General features: G+C 41.3%; 1 protein-coding gene across 1 annotated transcript in view; it reads left to right on the top strand.

The window, feature by feature from the left end:
- The first annotated feature begins 3,393 nt into the window (after positions 1-3,393).
- ankrd11 (ankyrin repeat domain 11) overlaps positions 3,394-16,269 on the top strand; it is a 56,308-nt gene continuing 43,432 nt past the window's right edge. The window contains 2 exon segments of the mRNA XM_007889337.2: positions 3,394-3,906; positions 12,188-12,259. The gene's annotated coding sequence lies outside the window, so the exon portion shown is untranslated.

Raw genomic sequence — 16,269 nt, 5'->3', positions numbered from 1 at the left:
GAAAGTATTATCAATCCTGGTAGATGTGAAGTACTGTATTGCATTTGCTAAAAAAAGTCACTGTGATTGAGTTATAAGCACAATATTGTTGCAAAGTTTAGATTTGATAATTGTTACAGCCAAAACAAAATGCAGTACTTACCCAGTTCGGACAACTCTACAGATTAGGGCTTTGGTTCCCAGAACTGAAGACAAATCTGTACATTACAGACTCATTGATGAAATAGATAAGTTGATCAACCATCAGCATTGGCTTGGATCAATGCCAGGGTTAGGGAGACCTGCTTACATTGGTTTCCTCCAAGAATCTTTGGTTCCATGTCCAATGCTCGATTTGACTGAACTACCCAAGATTTTAGTTGCAGTGAAGTATATCTACATCATCCATCATTACTGCAGTCACTTTAATTCTTTAATAAATCAAGAAGTTTAATATTACATCACTTAAATGCCAACATTGCAGTGTAAAGTGGTGATAGAATGCAGGTTTGTTTCTTCATTGCCTCGACAGGCAGAATGTGATATCATGAAGTGCCTTTGTGTTGTAGAACAGACAGCAATCTATTTACAGGCTTTCCTAGGATGCCTTGTACTTCTGTTCCTTATGTAACTTAAATATACTAGTCACCTTTTTATAAGTCCCAAGGTAGAGTTCCTGACTACATATCCGGTGCTGTGAACTCATGACACTTGATGTTGAGCATTGTGGCACTGAACTCATAATCCACAGCTGAGGATCTGAACTACTCAAACAAGACTGCCATTTCCTAAAAATAACACTGACACACTCTCGTTAAGTGATCCTTAATGTAATAACCATCAACTAGTCATTTGTATTTGCAGAAATGGCTTGCCTAGTTTCAAATTAACAAAGAAAAGTGTATTGTGGATGCTGCCAGGCAACCGGAATTATGCTGTTGGCATTATCTACCATTTGAACATTCATGGAAACACAGGCCTTTCCTGTTAATGTGGTGTTGCATATTCTTAGCAGGTGCACAGATGGTACGTGGGTACAATGATGGAACTCAAAGCTTTGCAGAAGTCAGCAGTAGGAATAACGCTACTTTTGTTCTCTATTGTTCCTGCAGTGATGTGTTCTGAGTAAAGCAACAGTGACTTGAGAAATGGTCTTGGACATCGCTGACTGACTTGCGACAATTTTGTCAATGGCAATCCATTGGGTCCTAGCAGCAATGGTCAGACAAGCTGTCACCTTCTGCTACCAAAAGACCATAGTGCATGTTGACCAGATATTCCCAATCTGCCAAAATAATAATTAATGTAATAATGGAACTTTTGAGGAATGCATCTCTTTAACAAATTTCACTGGAATTGTATTACGACTACCTCCCATCCAAATGTCAGAAACCATGTTACATTCTGCAACAGAATTTACTCCCAGAATAATGAATGAAACAAAGCACAAATACTAAAAAGAAATTAGGCTCTCATGCTTTGCTGAAGTTAGCTTTTTTGCAAAGTAAATGGCATCAGGAAAGTGTTGAACAAATACTCTGTTCCCACTCAAACCCCACAAAAGCCAATAAACTCATAATATATATTAAAAATTGAAGGGAGTAGATTCTGTGTGAAAACCTCTTGCGTAATTATTCAAGGACAATTGTTTTTCAAATATTGAAATTAAGTATTCTCTGACATGTCATTTTTCTGGCCTGTGAGGCCCACCCTTTCAAGGCTCCCCATCTTTATGAAGCTTATGTCAGCTGTTACTACAATAGGGAATCCTGCAAATCAGCATCTGGGATAGTCCTGGATGCTTTTGAGAGCTGAGCTGGTAAGATTAAATATCAGCTGGATGCGCAGAATGGCCCTGGAGACTGAATTTTCCCTCCCTGTGGTACAGCACCGGGGCTTTGCTCAGCGTTTTTCTCTGACACCATGGCTGGAGTTGGGGAGATCATCAAAACGAGAAATCATTAACCAGTGTTCGATTCAACCAAGCTACCTACCATCATGATTTAGTGTTTTTTTTAAAAAAAAAAGAATATCCCATTAAAATCACTCAACTAATTGAAAACGGGGGCCAGGATGTAATTTGAAGCGTTTAAACGTACAAATCAAGAAATCTGCATTAAATGATTTATACATTTGACACTCAAATCTCTTGCCACACAGAGTCCTGGAAGCGAAGCTCAAAAGCTGGCTCACCGTTTCGATTTTAGATCGCAAAATGCAGTGTCTCCCCTGCCCTTGTTATGCGCCTTGGGACGTCCTCCTGACGCGAAAGACGCTTTATAAATGGAATCTTGTTGTTGTTGTTGTTGTTGTATGCCGTTACCTAATTCAGCTTTCCGTACAGTTTGCCCGAACACGGTTTTCGGTGAACAAAAATAATTCCGTTCGCCTTTTTACAGAAAACCCTCGGGCGCACCAACAAAAAAAAAACGTTGTTGTTTTTTTTATATAATCCACGCGAACCCGTACCGCGGGCGCTTTTTTTTTTTGGTTTTAATCGTCCCGAGGATTCGGAAGCGGCCGATGACTTGACCGGGTCCTGGAAAAAAAATAACCGCTTTTTTTAAGGAAAAGCCATGCGCTGTTTATTGATTATTTTATTACGTACACATATATATATAAAAAAAACCCACACAGATTCGGGACGAAGGGTCGCCCAGAGACGCCCCGCGCGGAGGCGAGGCCGACCCAACAACAACAATAACAACAACAACAACAATAATAATCCTTGCATTGGAGGCAGCGCCTGATCAGAGTCTTCGAGACGTCTCAAAGCGCCCTCACGGCCAATACACCGCCAAGTGAGTGGAGTGGGGGGGGACGGACTCTGACTGTGTTATTGTGCGGCTGATCCCGGGGGGAAAAAAAAAGCTCTCACCGACTGCAGCCCTGAGCTCGTACGTGACCTCTATGCGAAGGCTTATGCGCAAAAGCATTGCAGAGGCAGATGCAGCGCCGGGGGGGGGGGGGGGGTGGGGGGGGGGGAGTGTGTGTGGGTGTGGGGGGGGGGGGGGAGTGGGGGAGGGGCGACCTCGACTCCCATCACGTGACTCCAAGCACCACCCCCTCTCCGCTCCCCTCCCCCCCCCCGGGATCGTGATGTCAGAGGTCAACGTGTGCGGAAGTCAAGTTGTCGGCACAGCGTCGCCTCGCGCGTTTATTTTGCACACACACACACACCCCCACCCCCCAAAAAAAGAACCCCACACGGCTTGGCGCCCGTTGCAGCCTCGGGCGAAGTTTTCGTCTCTCTCTCTTTTTTTCCGAGTGGGGGGTTAAAAGAATGCGAATTCGTGCCTTTCGAGACGGCGTCCGGGCACACCGTTTCCGGTAGACGGTCGGACCAATCGGAACGCCCGTGACGGCCGCTGTCGGCCGGCCTGTCTCGTGACCGCGGGCGGGCCAATGGGAATCGCCGTCTCAGTTGCGACCCGCGGAAAGTCTAAAAGGCCGCTCTGGAAACGTTTTTTTTGAAAGGTTTCGAAATATTTTTCCTCCGAAAAAAAAAGAAAGACCGTTTTTTTCTCTCTCGCTCTCTCTCTCTCTCTTTCTGTGGACTGGGATTTGTCGGAGAAGAAGTTGGCGTCGACAGGGCCGCGGGATCGGGAACTCTCTGCTCTCTATTTCCCTCTCTCTCTCTCTCTCTCTCTCTCCCCCTCCGTCGGTTCCTATGGTCGGTTTTTGATCTCTTCCGAAAGCGGCTGAAGAAAAAGGAGGAGATTTCCGGCCGAGATCGGAGCGGTGCGGATCCAGAACCTTCGACCGGGCCCCGGGAGTTGGGATTGTGAATGGGAGGACGCAGCCTGGGGCTCGCGTGAAAAGGGCGGCCGGAGAAGGCGGAGGAGGAGGAGAAGAAGAAGGAGGAGGAGGAGGGGGGTGTTGGTGGTGGTGGGGGGAGAGGAGGGAACCCAGAGCCACACTGGATCGGTAAGAACATTTTCATGTTTTTTTTAAATATAATAATTATAATACGTATTTTAAAAGAAAAGCGGAAGGGACTGCGGCAAAAGCGACCGACCGACCGACCGGGAGTCGGTCGCGGACAGGCGGACAGACAGCGGGGGATAAACAAGCACCGAGAGCCGTTTGCGTTCACCGCGCGATAACAATGATCGTATTCAGGCAACGTACGTGTGTGTGTGTGTGTTTGCATTCCTGAGTTGGTGTGTTTGAACCATGCGCTGCAGGGGGTGGGGGGGGAACCCCCCCCCAACACCCCTCCCTCCCTCCCTCCCCGGGGGTGGGGGGGGGTTGGGGTGGCACACAGAGAGGGGCAGCCACCGCGAAGGGATTCGTGTGGTGTGTGAGGCTTCCTCTCCGGTCCCGTAGGTATTTTCCTTTTTTTTTAAAAAAAACTTTCAAGATCGCGGCCGCACGAAATGCACGATCGCGTTCCCACTGTCATCGCCGGTTGGTTGCCCTGTGGCGTTAACGACATTGCACTCACATCACACGCATCACACGCATCGCACACTCACTCACATACACACACACACACACACACTCAAACGCACTCACACACACACACTCAAACGCACACACACACTCAAACGCGCACACACACTCAAACGCACTCACACACACACACACTCAAACGCACTCACACACACACACACTCAAACGCACACACACACACTCAAACGCACACACACTCAAACGCACTCACACGCACACACTCACTCAAACGCACTCACACACACACACACACACAAAACGCTACCGGGTTTTTCCAGTTGGCATTGTTGTGTCGATCAGGAAACGATTCCGCTTAAGAAATGTATTTACATTAGCTCTTGGGGGGTGCGAAGCTGTTCCCCTCCCCCCTCCCCCCTCCCCCCAGCATCCGGCTGATTTGTTTTGGTAAATATTATGGTCTTGTGTTCGCCACTTTCACTTTGTTAGGCCCTGAAAGTGACAATAATAGGGGCTTCACGCCAACGTAGTGCAGCTTTCATCCCAAGAAAGTCCACCGACGAAACTGGAGTGGATGGGTGGATGGCACCACAGCCCCAGTGGGGAAAAGTGTAGCCACGTTCTCTGCTCAAGACCACTGCAATTTTGGAGGAGGGGAATGATTTAGAATGATTTTTTTTAATATTAAAAAAAAGGAAGCGGTTGTGACAGTAAATCAAAGAACCCACAGCCCAAATCGGTGGGTTACAGCTTTTATGGAATTACGTGCGAATGGCATCAGAGACCAGAGAGAGAGAGAGAGACCGTTTTGTTGGACATCCGCACACACACACACACGCGTTGAAGTAGAAGTGGTATCTTGTTGACCTGACCGTGTGGCATTTGGTTGTGTGCACAGTGATCTCGAGAATAATGCAGGCAACATATTCCCTTGGGAATAGTTCCCAAGTACAATCTGAGATACATTTATTCATTGTGTGTGGACGATTTGCTGTGCTGTTTCGACGAATGGCATAAAACAACAAGTTGTTTTCGTGTGTGTGAGCACAGCTACTTAGCTGAGGTTTACAAGTACTTCCACAGATGCTGGAAGCTGTTCGTTCCCATGACCAAATGGATAGATGTTCTTTGTGTATGAACCTGTACACAGGATGTAGTACCATAACAAGTTTGATCCCGTTTTCACCTGACTTTTCAGCAGAGATCAATTGACGGCGATTAGGAATGGGAACGATGGCTGTTTTTCTCTTCCCCTACCTACTTCCCTTCCCTCCCATCACCCTGACCCCTTCCCTCCCCTCACCCTGACCATTTCCCCCTGCTCGGGTCCCGACCCAACTGTACAGCGCTTTGGGACGTCCTCCCGACGTGAAAGGCGCTCTATAAATGGAATGTTGTTGTTGTTGTAAAGGCACTGAGGTTGATTGCAGCACCCTCACTACCCTGACTGAGATACCTCGGGATCAATGAGATCTCGAACTTGGTATTTTCCTACATGTGTGGATACAGCAAACAATATATTGTGGATTGCCCACCAAGCAATCACAAGAGCAGAAAAACATCAATACTACTTATTCAAAATTGGGGTGGCCATTGTGCCAACTATATTTTGTTGTTGGTGATTTTAATATTTGTTCATCTTAAAAGTATCGTAGCAATTTAAAGGAACTGGATGCATTTAGATATTTATTTCTCTAATGTCGCATTGTTCTGCTGTGAATGTATAGGTTGAATGTACAAATAATCAATTTCCTAATCCAGCCAGTCTTTCTCCTCCCACCTGTCTCTGGATCAGCTGGAGTGACAGATGTGATAGTGAACCTATTACATCTGTCACTATGTTGCCTGCTGCCTGGGAAATTGTATCAAATTTCAGGTGAGAGCCATTGCGCATTTGCTGTCTGCTCAACTTGCCCCGGTAGGGTGGATCTATTACTACTAATTTTCCAAAATAGAGCCTTATTTGACTGATTGGTGATGGTAGCATTGGAGCATTAGTGATTCACCCACTGCCAATGTCAAATGAAGGAACAGGCTCTGGGGAGAAGAGGAGGAACAATCACAGTTGTGATCTGTCCACATACGTGCTCTTTTCAGGATGGGTCTCTGAATAGTAATGAGGAGCATGAAAGCTGGCTGATTTCCCCCCACTCCCTGGTTGCTTTTTACCCTCTCTAATCCAGGGGTGCTGAGGACTGTCCACTCCACCCCACTCCTTTGCTCGCCACCTCCACTCGGGTAACTTGGGCATTCAGCGCATTGACAGTTGTATTGACAGTTTAAATGCAACAGAAGAAAGATTTATTTTGTTTTAAAATCATCTTGCAGCAAGTAATGCAACTCCCCAATCATTTTCCTGCACTTTTTTGGTATCCTACCTGGCAGAATATCGCTTGGTGATCGCCTTTGTGTCCTGGTAGTGACGTGGCTTAATTGTATTAAATGGTCTTGGTTAATGTTTTTTTAAATTATTTCCCATTCTGGGATTTATTTCTGTGCACTGCAAGTGATAGTGGAAATTATGAACTTGCATATGCTATTGCTCCACAATACAATTGTTGGAACATTGACACACCACTGTGTTGGACATAAATGTTTAGAAATATCCTTATTTTCCCTTCCCAATGTGGATTTCTGTGATGTTTGTTTACCTTCTGCTGACTTTGCACTCGCTATATTTACTGTTAGAATGGACAGGATTGACTTGAAAGAAGAGTACATTTGAGAGGTACAGGCCATTGTTTTACCTGCTGTTAGTTGAAAAGAAAACCTTGGCAAAGACTCTGTAGATGTATAGAAGGAAATGTTGTATCTTTTGCTCTTTTGTGTTTCCTAAAGGCAAATGACTACAGTTCCATAGATAACTGTTGACTTTGGTACAGTAGGCAGCGGTCATTATGCTCATATGAGCATGACTGAGAGGCATCACAGTTGAGGATAAGCCTGGCATCACCTGATATGTACAAGATGGATGTTCAGCAGAGCACACTGTAATGATCAGGAATGGGAGTCTTTGCCTTTCCTTCCCTGGTTTAATGCAATGCCAGGATGAATTGCAGAGTTTTACCACTGTCTTGACTGATTATTTAACACCTTATAGAGTGATTTGAGCGTGGAAACTTTTTCTGAATGTGTGCTAGATTAATCTGTTATTTTCCAGTCCTGGCCTGGTGTCAAACTATAGCTTGTGTACTATTTCTCAGGATAGTCTAGCTGGAACTTGCCATGTGGAATGGAGTGCAAGATTTCACATCCTACTACTATGTGCATATTTAACAATTTTGTTGAATTTGTTCAAATCAGGGGGAACTTGGATTAGGTATTGATGCATATTCACAATAGTTGGTATACGTAAGGAATTTATTGCTGATGTGCTACACTGATATGCCAATGTACTGAATGTTGGTCTATGCTCCTAGTTTTCAATCAGTGAAATACTAATCTTTGCTGTACTATCAGGAAGACTCTGAAGCGATGCCAGCTGCTTTCTTCACCAGGATGGAGAGAGGAATACTTAAAAGCAAGTCATCCCAGGCATTTTGGCATTTTGCCTGCAGCCAGTTACAGAGCAGCATTGGCAGAAGCTTTGCAGCATATTTTTGGTCTAAAGAAAGGCAAATGGAAGAAAATTTTAAATTAAACTGATGTACAGAATGTCTACTGGATATATATTTTCTGTATAAACTACAATTTATTGGTTTATTTTAGAAAGTAAATGTTTTTTTCAGGCAGCTTTAACTATAACAACATTTTTAAATGATAATTATCCTTGCATTTGATTTAGCCTCTTATCACGTCATTGATGTCTCATCATTTCACAGGATATGCTGTAAAGTGATATGATTGTATTTTCTGCAGGAGAAAAAAGCACTGATAATGCATCTGTGTGAAGAAAAGAAAATTCGCAGTATCTGTTCACCTGAGTGGACAGGTTTAGATAAGGGCCTCACTTTATCCAGTGAATAACATCCATTTAGTTTAGCCCAAGGTGGAATACACCGCTATTGCTACCTCCTCATTTTGGTTGAGAGAGGTGCCAAGCAATGCTGCCCTTTCCTCCAGTATTCTACTTGGTTTAGTGTTAGAAATGTTTGCAGTTGCTGCAAAGATCTCTTCGTGAGAATTCAAAATGTTGTTATATGCTGATGTTATTTTAGTGTTGATACAAAATCCAAGGAATCTCCTCTCTGCATGCTGCATGACATTTCTAAATATGGAGTTATGTATGGTTATAAGAGTACATCTGAGGCCTTGATGCTCAATAGTGCATGTAGCAGTACATGTCTGGAAGGTTTTTTGTTCAAGTGGATTTATTTTTTTACTATTTCTGCTGCTGTGTCTCCCCTTTCCCAATTCAAAGAAAATAGGTGTACTTAGCTGATAAGTGTTCCAATTGTGCAGGCATTAGTCAGGGCAGTGTTTACACCAATCCCTGAAGGAACTGTAATGGTGGAAAACAATGTCTATCTATGCAACAGATAAATGTATTGCTAAACTCTAATTGGGTAATACAATATTACCTGTTGTTGATTGTTTCTGAATTTTATTTGGAGTGACAAATTCCCTGTTATCAGTTTGTTTAAGTGAGAAGGGAAGAGTCACAGGTGTCTAGAACTTCCTGATCTCTTATCAAACTTGAAGATATAGTCAAATGGCTAAATCTTCCTTAGGGGCCTCCTGAGTAGTATTTCACTAGGGACTTGAAACACCTGGAAGGATTCGGTTGAGTACACTCTTCTCACCCGATTGAACAAATACATGAAAGAATGAGATCATTAAATTTGCTTGAGGTTGCTCATTGACTTGAATATTTCTTAGATGTTTCTTCAACAACAACAACAAATTACATTTGTAAACTCTTTTGACAGGAAATGTACTTTTCTCGAGTCTTATACTGTGGGTGGACGATGAAACCTTTTGCTTTCTAATCCAGGATATAGATGGCTTGTGTGCTTTCAGCTCCTCAAAACAATATTCTTTACCCCACACTCTTGATTATAATGACTGCTAAATCTTGAATTACCCTTAGCACAGGGGAAATTTGTTATCAAAAAGGTACTGGGATGTTCAGTCTAAGCACTACACTGTGGTGTTTGGCTGGTTACCCAATTGGGTTTTGGCGAGTATAGTTTGTTTTGATGCACATTCTGTTGTGCAAGCATGAAGTCAAGGGAATACAATGCTATCAAAATACAGGGAGGAGTGTATGGTATAGCAGACTAGATTTTTGTGATAGAAATTTGTGTGACCACATATTCAGACAAGAACTGTAGATATTCATCTTAAAATTTACATCCACCTTTTCAGCCCCCCCCCACCCCCCCCACATGGTTATTTGTAGTAAGCGACTCACTTGTCGATTGCTTAATGTGCAGATGGAAATTGCTATTGATTTGTTAGCAGTGATTTAATTGCAATATTTGTATATGATGGATGTGAAGGTTAAACCTGTGTTGTTTTTGTTGTCGGTTTTGTGTGATGTGTTTATCATACAATATTTGCCAGCCTTGCAACTTGGGCTAATTTGCATGTAGCCAAATGCTTCCATGTGTTCCATGTAGGTGATTGGCATCACCTCCTACCATTTGCAGGCCTCAAATATGGCTGTTTTCAGCTTCTTACTAAGTTTTCTTAAACAAAAGTTATCATTTTATTCTGTGTTCTTTTACGGAACAAAATAATAGAAATTCAGGTTTAGGATTTAAAATTAAGTTATCATGATCTGCAGATAATGTGTTTAATCAATAATAATCTTGTGGAGTCTTGTAGCTCAGTGGTTAGAGCACTCGCTTTGCAAGCGAGAGACCTGAGTTCAATTCCAGGCAGAGGGCGAAACCTTGGGCAAGTTTCCTTACTCCACACAGAGCCTAATAATAATCCCTCCAAAAACAATAATAAATTGGTCATTTTCAATCTATGACTGTTTGTGGGACATTGCTGTGCGCAATTGGCTGCTGCGTTCGCCCACAAATATACAGTCAATTCACTTAACAGTACATTCTGTGAAGCGCTTTGGGACGTCCTCCCGACATGAAAAGCACTAGATCAAATGCAAGGATTATTATTATTATCTTTGCATTTCATATAGCACCTTTCACGTTGAAGAGGCCATCTCATAGTAATTCACAGGGTTTACTATATTAAATGTCGTGACTGTATTTTGTAGGCAATATAAATAGAAACTAACACTGTTGGTAACACAATTTCCCTGGAGATCATTTACAAAAATACCACATAAGAAAACTTTCTGTCAGAGCAGTTCGTTAAACCAGAATTGAAAGCGTTCAGTGGTGGATGGAACCAGTCACATTTCAACTGTCGCTGGGTAGCTAAATTTACAAATTTGAGACCAATGCCTCAGTGTTTAGTTTGATGCATTTTATATCAGAATTTAAATTACTGTATTCTGTGGGGACAATATTGTGAAAACAGCTTATTTTGCAGAAAAAGTATCAATGTACAATAGTGCACAAATTAGAAAACTGTCATACTTTTTTCCTGCTATAATTTCTGATGAGATTGTAATTTGATGGCTTCATGTTGTCTGTAAAGGTGCAAATTAAACCTCTGTCCGTACAGAATACATTTGTGAAGAATGCCAAGTTAGCCATAAAGGAAAAGGAAAAACTGTTATTTGGGGGGGCGGGGGTGAGGGAAATGCTTCCAGGAGTTGCAGCGAATGTCATGGAAATCTATTCAGAATGTGTTGGCATCGGTCCTTCCAATAATACATTCACTATTCTTTAAGCTATCAGTAGCATTGCACAAACGAGTTTGAACCTCCAGTTCTTGATACATCTCTCTGACAATTTGGGATATTCTGATTAGTGTTGTGGAGTTCCTTAAATAAGATATTCGTAGACATGATAAGGTACTATGTCAAAAGAAAAGATTATTATATTGTTACTATCAGGATGCTCTTTCAGGAAGATCAAAATCAAAGTTGTTGTCGATCATCATTGCTGCAGTATATTTTTTAAAAAGTCTTGTTGTTTGGGTGTTTATTTCTTTGGGGATTTGGGAGACTACACTCCAGGGGAGGCCTAAACTGGGTCTATTTGAAGCAGAGCTGGCTCCAATGTTTTGTGCTTGGAATTGGCATGTCGGAATTGAGTCAACTCTCTTTGGTGGTCTCGGTAGCCAAGCGGGTCTGCTATATATAAATACACTGTTGAAGCAATGCAGGTACCATTGCTCATCAGCAGGTCTTGGAAGAGCAGACTGATTCTTCTTATTCAGTGTCAATTAACCCTGCAAGCCAAAACCATAAGGATTAGGGTGGTTCTAGATGAGCGACGGGGAGCTTGCCAGACTATGAGCTCTATTGTAAGCATGCATTTAGCTAGTTCAACTAACGGTACCCCAGTGCACACTCTAAGGTCCCCAAACATTAACTCTCGCCAACCTATGCCCAGAATCCTCCAGAATTGGGTAGGCCCCGTGTGTCCCTCTATTCCAGGCACAAGGACATTTCTGTGCATAGGTGGCATACATATGTGGAACTCTTGTCTGGTTTGGATATCCTTAAGCACAATGATTGGTTTCCATGTGGGACAGAGTCCCAGCTGACCAAACATAAATTGGGATTTGGGTTACTATTGAGAATGAGGGAAGGTGTTGAAATGTGAAAGGGAAATAAATCACCAGGATAAAGCTACCGACCCACTACTGTTGGTTGCTGCTATGGAATATGTTCCATTCCGTAGGAAGTTTCAGTGCTGTTCGGGTTTGTGATTAGAATTCCATAACAATACATGCTTGATACACTAACCAGATTTCTCCAATGTTATTTCAGAGAACTGACATTGAAGCTGGTATACACCTCTGTTGGAAACGATACACGCCGTGGTAGAGAACTATGGAATCAGTAAGTATCATGTAAAATATTGAGTTCTTCGAACTGTCAAGTTCTCCAGGATGTGTGAAATGGAACCTTGATGAGACGCTATGAGAATCTGTTTGATTTTAGATGTTTTAAAAGAGAGTTTGATACTGAATCTTGTCTGCTACTATTCATATTAACAGAGAATCCTTGAAAGGTTAAGATTAAAATTGAGTTAGTGCCGGTTTGTCCTGTTTTGTAAGAAAAGTAGATTTTAGTTTTTCATTTTGATGTTCTTCTGTAAGTGGCTATCTGGTGAGGTATTGATTTGAAAATGTATCGCATATTGTTTGAGCTTGGAAGCAAAAGGACGATACCATTGCTCACTAGATGTGAGTGGATACTGTGTTTATAAAGCCTTACAGCTCCGATGTTGAAGTTGTATAAATACTATCGCACAATGAATTTATACTTGTTGAACCATAATTGAGCACATTTTGTGACTCTGGGTATGAATGTACTGCTGTTAGCTTCATTTCAGTTGAATTGTAAATCGATATGCAGATTGTTAATGATTGCTTATAGTTGTACTTTGCATATGTATATTCTTATTGTGAATTTGGTAAGTGAGTAAAGAACATTTCTTTACGTTCTGTTTTAATAGACTTGTGAAACTTTTGTTGGTTCATAGTATTGCATCCTCTATCGAAGGATCTAAAGTAGGAATGGAAGCTTGCTGGGTGATCACAACAATATAAATCTGCAGTTTAATTCTTTTAGATCAGGTTGTTTTCAACATGCTTTCGTTCTTCAAAATTTCTAAAATAACGTAGCGATGTATCATTTGTCTTGCTTCCCTTTTCTATTACTGTTTTGCATTTTTTTGAATTTTGAAGGAATATTCCAGAATAAGGCGCTATAATGACCTTATTCTATTTATACTATAACCACGTGTTCAAATTGTTTTGAATGTTTGATTGAAATAAACATTTTGAAATTCATCCTGTGGCTGTCTTCCAGATCTGAGATGCTGTTTTCCTGGTGACTCCAGCTGCTAGGGAGGCTAAGGCATGATGCCTCCTCGGTGCTTAGCCGAACAGCTTGCTTGCCTGTACTGTGTATGTAGTGTGTCTCAGCCAATGGCCAGATGTGCAGACCAAGGCAGGTATCGCTTTTGCGTACCTAAAATTCATATTTGGTCAGTAATTTTTTAAGAAATACCCAACTCGTTGGCTGATTTTGTGCAGCTTGATGCAGACAATTTATCGATTGGAAAATCACTCCTCAGGATAAATTGCAATGTAGTAAATAATACCTCTGGGCTGTGAAAATCACCAGGTTATGTCCTTTGAAATTTTGGAATATTCTTTTTAATGTTGCTTAAATTGGTTGTGCTTTGTAGTTCTGGATATCAATGTTTATTTTGTGAGTTTTAAAGGTTAAGAGTAATTGGAGTAAGGTTTCATGCAACAACACCTAAATGATCGAACTATGGGCAGGGACTGAATTGAATTTTCTAGGATTTGCTACAAATGTTTGAAGCAGGATTTTCTGGTGGTTTTGATACATTAGGTTGCTGGACATAATGAGTGTGTAGGTATGAGATAAAAACAGATGATTTGTGGCTGAAATTGTTTTCAGTGTTGTGCGTTGCCTTGGTTTTTCCTGTAAGGGTGAAATGGAAAGAGGAAAGCAGAGTACAATAATATTGAATTCTCATGTTAATATCAGTGCAATTTCAGTATATAAAAATGTAACAAGGAATATTGTACAATGATAATTCTTGTTTCCATTTGTGTTTATTATACACATAATGTAGTTAGTTAACTCTGTTGAAATATACAAGTAACCAGATTCATACGTTTGGAGCATCTCTGAGAACAGATTAGTGCCAATGCTTGGGATCATTGAATATTGCTGCCAGACTGCCAATAATCTTTTTTCACCAAAAAAGTTGCAGCTGTTTTGTATGGCTAAATTTCCTCCTCCCTTCTAGTTTTTGTCCTTACCCCTGCTCTTCCTGAAGTTGATGAGTGCCATTCATGGCTATAACCTGAATTTTAGGCCTTTGGAGGAAGGGGGAATAACAAGTTTTTACGAATGAGTTTCAAGCTTTGGTTCTCTGAACAAACTAGCATTAAATATGGTTCACTTTAGTGATAGAAGCTTTGCAGTGGAAGAACATTAAATTCATTTCCTGATATAAGAGAAAATGTCATTCTTGATGATGACTTGAGTGGGTGGATTTCATCTGTGCTCTTGAAAGCCTGAGGAATGTGACTTTATGAAAACCTAAAGTCACAACACTTATATTTCAATAGTGTCCTTGGGTGTAACAAATGAGAATCATTGAATGCTTTAGCGGCCTGTGACAAGGTTAGAACTAGCATTGATTTCCTACTGAGACATGTCAGTACATTTAACAAGTAGCCGGTAATGGCAGAAATGATTTAATGAGCAATATTTGCCAGTTCACTGAGAGATGAAATTCATTTTCCCATTAAACTGTGTCATGGGTCTTTATAACCCCAAAACACCAGACTGGACCTTAGCTTTAACATCACAATGATAGATGGCATTTGAACTGCATTGTTGGATATGATGATTTTTGGATGGGATGTTGGTCCACTTGACATTTGCTGTTTGGCCTTTGCATCCACAACTTTGACTGGTGCTATCTTCCCTCTTCCCTTTTGGCACGACTTGAAATTTTGTATTGGTGACGTTCAGGTCTAGATTTTACCCTATTTCTCATCTATTTTAATATTATGCAGGTAACAGCTCTCAAGAATCATTTTGTTGTCCGAGGTGATGGCTTCTCTGAGATGAGGCAAGGCTTCAACCTGTGACTCAACGGACTCCCTGTTCTGGCTAATGAAGTTCCTCTTAACATTGGAAGGGGAGGGGTGCTGATTTGTGTTGCAGAGCTAACATTTGCCATCATGCAGAGGAAGGTGGCACAGCCTTTCAGCTTCTACTAGCAGTACATAAGCCCTGATGAGAGCTTCCAAGTTAATGGAAGACTCTTCCTTCTGGTGGAAGGATCTATTACAAGGGAGACTTAAAATCACAACATAAACAATTGGAACTGAGATCAGGGTGGTGATGTGAAATTATTTTCCCCAGAAGGTTGCAGAAACAGAATCAATAGTGATATTAGAAAGAAAGATGGTAGAGGTATTAAAAGGTATGGCGAAAGCCAGGAATTTGATGTTAAAAGATCTGCCATGATCTGATAAGCTGGTAGAACAATCTCGCTAGGTTGAAGAGCCTCCTATCTCTGTGAGACTTATGTTCCTATGATCTGTAAACCAGTGTCAGGATGTGCAATTTTTTAATTGTTTTATGTAATTTTGGACTCACACCTTATAATACATTATACTATATTCTTGCTTATCATCCTTACTTTGATCCTAATTTATTAGCTTTTTAGTGAGCTAATACTCGCCAGTAGCTATCAACAGTTTTGCATTTGTTTGTTCATTTCTGCTTTTTATTTCATTCTCTGACAACTAAATAAATATTTAACTATTAATACAAATATTAAGTAATTTTACAACTTTGTAAGTTACTTGCTTTGCTCTGGAAACAAATTTGAGGCACTGACTATTTATTATTTATAGTACCATAGTAGTTAGGCAAATTACTGCTTGCATTGCATTGGACCTTGTATTTTTTACCAGATTCTTTACTGGATATGAATCATTAATTTTGTCTGGACATTCAAACAAGAAACTTCCTTTTTATGGGTAGTGGCCCATCTGCCTAAACGATATACTGGGAGATTGCATTTTCCTTCTTAGAGTGGAATATTATGTAAATTCTGCATTTAAAACGTTTGAAGTCTCTCCAGATGGAATGCCATTCTGGAACACAGATATACGTAACCGACAATAACCTGGCAGGGTTTATTTTTACTTATCAGGGTTAAAATCTTTTTTCACTACCTGCTTTAGAATAGTAGACAAATCTGATGCCTTATATTGCATTGTCTGTAATCTGCATTTGACAGTAGACCTGGAAAGCAAAGGTAAATTGGCCACCCACCCTGTCGT

This window comes from Callorhinchus milii, unplaced genomic scaffold, assembly GCF_018977255.1.
Source record: "Callorhinchus milii isolate IMCB2004 unplaced genomic scaffold, IMCB_Cmil_1.0 Scaffold14, whole genome shotgun sequence".
Taxonomy (NCBI): Eukaryota; Metazoa; Chordata; class Chondrichthyes; order Chimaeriformes; family Callorhinchidae; genus Callorhinchus; species Callorhinchus milii.
The sequence above is the reverse complement of the archived record's forward strand: the minus strand, read 5'-3'. Positions and strand labels throughout refer to the sequence as shown.